Source organism: Myxine glutinosa, chromosome 1, assembly GCF_964187855.1.
Source record: "Myxine glutinosa chromosome 1, kmMyxGlut1.1, whole genome shotgun sequence".
Classification (NCBI taxonomy): Eukaryota; Metazoa; Chordata; class Myxini; order Myxiniformes; family Myxinidae; genus Myxine; species Myxine glutinosa.
The window spans coordinates 347,235,866-347,240,911 of record NC_136261.1 but is presented as its reverse complement, the minus strand read 5'-3'; the positions used below and the strand labels follow the sequence as shown (position 1 = coordinate 347,240,911).

Here is a 5,046-nt window from a genome sequence, read left to right as displayed (position 1 = left end):
TCACCTCGACTCTGACATCGAACAATGTGTGAAACATTGTTATCCATGCCAAAGCAGTCGAAACGCCCCTGGCAATGCACCACTACACCCCTGGGAATGGCCCACTGAACCATGGCAGAGGATTCAGCTTGACTATGCTGGACCCATCGAAGGCTGTATGATCCTTGTTGTTATGGACGCTCACACTAAATGGATCGACGCCTATGTAACACATACAGCAACCTCACACGCTACCATAGAGAGGCTGCGCCAGTGCTTTGCCACTCATGGTTTGCCACGCTTGATAGTCACTGACAATGGAACCTGTTTCTCAAGTTCTGAATTCACTGAATTCACCCGCCTGAATGGTATAATTCACAAGTTTGTGAGCCCACACCATGAAGCTTCAAATGGACTATCTGAAAGCTCTGTGGGTTTTGTCAAGTCTGGTCTAAGTAAGATACACGGCGGAGGTCTTCAGACCAGACTATCACGTGTGCTTTTCGCTCACCACATCACTCCCCACACAACAGGGATGACACCAGCTGAGCTGCTGATTAAACGACGTTTGCGTGCACGACTGGATTGTCTGAGACCAGACGAGGTGTCTGCCGTGTATCAAAATCAGTGGAAACAGAGACTTCACCATGACAAACAGGCTGTACAGCGCTCGAAAAAGATCGGGGACCCGGTGTTTGTGAGAAACTTTGGTCACGGCATGGTTTGGTTACCAGGGCGGGTTCACAAAAATGAGGGACCATTGTCCTACGTTATCAAACTAGAGGACAATCGAGTCGTCCGGAGGCACCTTGATCATGTCCGGTATCGGTCCTGTGATCCTGTCATTTTCACAAATGATATCTCACCACTTCCTGAACCTGTGAACAGCGACATTGTTGCCGCAGATAGTACTGCACCACTCCCTGAGGCTGACCCCAATAACGCTGCTGCAGCACCACCAGTGGGGCCGTGTGGCGGCTTTGCACCCCGAAGATCATCCAGAGTTCGAAAGGCGCCTATCCGCCTTGACTTGGAGCTAATATTCTTGTATGCATTTTGCATTCGATTTTCAACTTAATTCAATTCAATTTTTGCATTCCATTTTGCATTTGCGATTTCGCCATTTTGTATGTTTGCATTCTTGTATGCTTGTAGTATGCATTTTCAGTGTTCATGGAAGGGGGAGATGTTATGTATTATTGCATGGGGTTAACCGGAAGTGCGGTCATAGAAGAGGCGGGGCATACTGCATGGCAGAGAGTGGCAAGGCAACACTGTGCAGAGGAAGCTGGGCCTACGCTGGGCGCTTGTGTTTTTCCCGGCTGCGCAATAAAGGACCAATGGTGCACTCAAACTGCCTTCCCAGCCTGATACATTACAAATTCAATGACAAATAAAGATCAATTCAATATATAACTCAGAAAGGGGTTGGGGGAGGGGGTTCAACCCACCCTTTCCGCACTCGCCTTAAACATGTGAATTGAATTTTGTACAACAGATTGTCGAAAGCGACAACGAGAGGTAGGTGGAACACAAAGGCGAATGTCTGAACGACTAAAACCAAAACAAAATGGTGAAGAGTGGGTGTGAGGGTTCTCATGTCTTATTCTGTGGACATTCAAAATGGCGGACTTGTCGTACAAGGTACAAATTGACCGAAGATTTACAGTCACTTCGTCGGTCCATGAATAACATTTGGGAGGGAAGGAAACGATCACCCCAGGCCTGGTTGTTGCACTATATTGATGTGAATGTACAGGAGCACTATTGCGCATGCGCGTGGAGAGCCTCCATCTTCACCGAGAGGTCTTCGTGGTCCGCAACTCCGCATTAACCCCTTTTGGATCTTATCCTGACTGTATCTTATCTTATCTGACTGTATCTTATCTTATCCTGTATCTCCCCCACTGATCTGTATATACTACTAGATAGAACATCGGCCAATAGGCTTGTACAAAGCTGTGAAGCCGGCGCGCTACAGCGGCGGCCATCTTGCCACTCGCACAAGGAGGCGCGGCCTGTGTCAGTTCCTGGCGTTTGCACAACTGTGGAATGAACTACCTTGTAACATCGCAACTGAAAGTCACTCAACAAGCTGTTTTAGAAAGAAACCTAGATTATATGTGCAAAATGTTCAGAATTATACTTTGTAAATATATACAAAGTGTCATTTTCCAAACTCAATAATTGACAGACAATGTATATGTTTATGTATTTGGCACGCCAATGTTCTCTTGTAATATCCTTTCGTTTTATTGTTCTTAACTCTCAATGTAATTCTTCAAATTAATGTTTATTTGTACGTTCCAGGTTAGCAGCTCGAAAACTCAATTCTGATTGATTTTTTTTGCCAACCTTCCTCACAATTTCAACGCAAATTTCTTGTCCATGTTTGTGTTTTTCTCAAATAATTCTCGATTTAAGTATGAATTTAGTGTATAATCCAAATTGCTTGAGAATAAAGCATTATTATTAAAATTTACTAATTTTTCAAAGATTTTATCATCCTTGATACAATAAATTAGTCCACAATTTAAGGGCATTGTGGTCAACGCTGTTCTCACGGAATACTTTCTCCAGGATGTCTATATGTGATGGTTTCAATGTTGGGTCATTTACTCATTCTATGTCAAGAATTTATCAGTTGACAACAAACAAAGTCTTCTGAAAGACAAATGAAACATAAAAAGCTTAAAGTTGGAATAAAAAGGCACCTTTTATTACAAAGCCTCAATTAATAATAATAATATTGACCGACATATGTAGTGTGCCCTTTTCAAAGAGGCTCAACAAAAGAAACAAACATTTTGTCACCAAAATCATCATTGAACAAGTGTCTTCAGTTTGTTCTTGTGGTAATGCGTTTGATTGGCGACCGCCAGGTCAGGGTTTCGACACCCTCTGTCGTGGGTATGTTTCACACTTCATCTCATTACCCAGACAGTTCTCTGGCTCGGTTTGGCACACAGATTGCAGAAATGTGGCCTAAAGTCCCACACGTTTCATTTCGCTCAGATACTGATGTAGGAGGTATGCCCGACTTCCTCTGGGAATGGTTCCACAGTGTGGGTGCCACGTTGGAGAAGGCACAACCACCAAAAGTCACCGCCACATGTTGTTTCACAGCAAGCAGGTAATCCCTAGACTAGACAGCACCACAGCCGACATGCCTGACCGAACACTGCAGTGAACAACCAGAGGATTAGCCGGAGTACTGTCACACCACCAAGCAAGCATTATCCATTCAGTTCACTCAAGACTCATTGTTGCTTCCCAGTATTCTTTCACAGAACAAATTTGCACAAAGAAACAATGCAGATCTAAACAATTATCCTACAATATAATCCACATTTGAAGTAAAATTGATCCACATATTCAGATGATATGGTGACAAAATGCGATGATGCACAGGATACAAAAAGCACAAAATGCTGACATTTGAAGGAGCCAAAAAGAGCAGCCTGTCAGTGCTCCATTGTCTCCCAGTTGCAAACAACAAACACAAAGAAGAGAATACAGTCAATACACTATTTGAAATCACTTGTTAGTCACAAGCATAAGGTGAACAAATTTAATGAGAGGCAAGAGCACATCTTGAATGCAGAACGCTTCAGAAGTGGTCAGCTCCATTCTCAGAGAGCAGCTGCTCATCACGAAGTGCTTGAACAACTGTGGTCAAAGATTTGACTTTCCTCCGGCAGCGACGTGATTTCTGCTGTGTCAATTTGAGCTTTTTCTTGACGCTACAAAGATTGTCATGCACAGAGTCCAGTTTACGTTTCACACTCCATGGACTGGCAGTTACAGCATATGTGTGATCAGCACCAGTCGTTGCTGCAAGCTTTGATGGGCTGGTGATGATTGATGTACTGGGTGTGTTGTCCAGTGGCTCTTGCAGATTGACCAGTGCTTCTTGCGGGAAAGACCGTGGTTTGGGTGGCTTTCGCTTCCTTTCATCCTGGAAATCCATCAGAATAATAGATCAGAATTAATTATGAACGAAGAAATTATACAAGATTATTTATTTGGGATGTTCTTGAGAAAAGAGATGGTGGAAAAGTATTGATAAGTTGCCGATGTTGATATGTTTGCAAAATTTATATATTTGACACATCAATTGGCATGTAAGTAGACAAGTGTGAAAATCACTGCTGGCAGTGACAGCTACAACATGACACTATTTATATCTCAGTTACTCCACCACAACATGAAACTCTTGTATTATGTACCTTCTGCAGGTGGGTCGGAAAATCAAATATGGTTGGCAGGGAATTTTCTCTGAGTCTTGTGGTCTGACCTGTCCTGTCAAAACATGAGTCATCAAAGTGGTCTGAGCAAAGGACAGACTTCTTTGAAGGTTTCCATTTGTCACGTTTCACATTCACAACCCATTTCTGGAGAACATCTGGACGACTGAATGGAAATCTGAAAAAAAGATTTTCAAGAAATTAGCCGATAGTCATGAAAGTACAACTCGAAGCAACAATTTACAACATATTCAATATGTAAGGCTCAACATACTAGCCATATAAACACTCAATTACCATGTACTTATACAGAATCAGTTATTGGTTTCAAAGTTTAACTGCATTGAGTTTTGCAACTTTGAATCATCCAGGGTACACATTATTAGACAGGACTGAAGGAGCCGGGGCTCCCACGTCGATCGGAAGAATGGACGCGACAAAAAGCTAGAATTCATCTGAGTTGCTTTAATGAAATCAAACACTCAGGCACTCTGAAAAACCGTTTATCAGTCAGCAATATATATCTATTCCGCCAGGGGGTTTGCCCAGGCCCGGCGCCAGGGGGCGTGGCCCAGCGTCCTGGCTGCGGCCTGGCAAGTTGAGCGCGGGCCTGGGCGTCCTGGACGAGCCCGGCATGGTGATCGCTCCGCGTCCTTGATAGGTGCAAGGCGATTGTGAAAACTCAGCGGCAGCCGCTACACACGTCCCCCCAGAATCGACTTGCACCGGCAGGGTCAATTTGAGGGGGGTCCTGATGACCCGGCCGAAGCGACCCCTGGCGGGTGGTGGGAGGGGGTCCGGTGAGGTGGTGGGCGGTCGA

The 5,046-nt window shown here is 44.3% G+C and overlaps 1 long non-coding RNA gene across 1 annotated transcript; it reads right to left on the bottom strand.

Moving 5' to 3' along the window:
- Nucleotides 1–2,676: 2,676 nt before the first annotated feature.
- LOC137418507 (uncharacterized) lies at nt 2,677–4,401 on the bottom strand. The gene is made up of 2 exons (XR_013621808.1): nt 4,209–4,401; nt 2,677–3,937 (listed from the first exon to the last, which is right to left on the bottom strand). It is a non-coding gene; the product is annotated as an uncharacterized LOC137418507 (long non-coding RNA).
- Between the last annotated feature and the right edge of the window lie 645 nt (nt 4,402–5,046).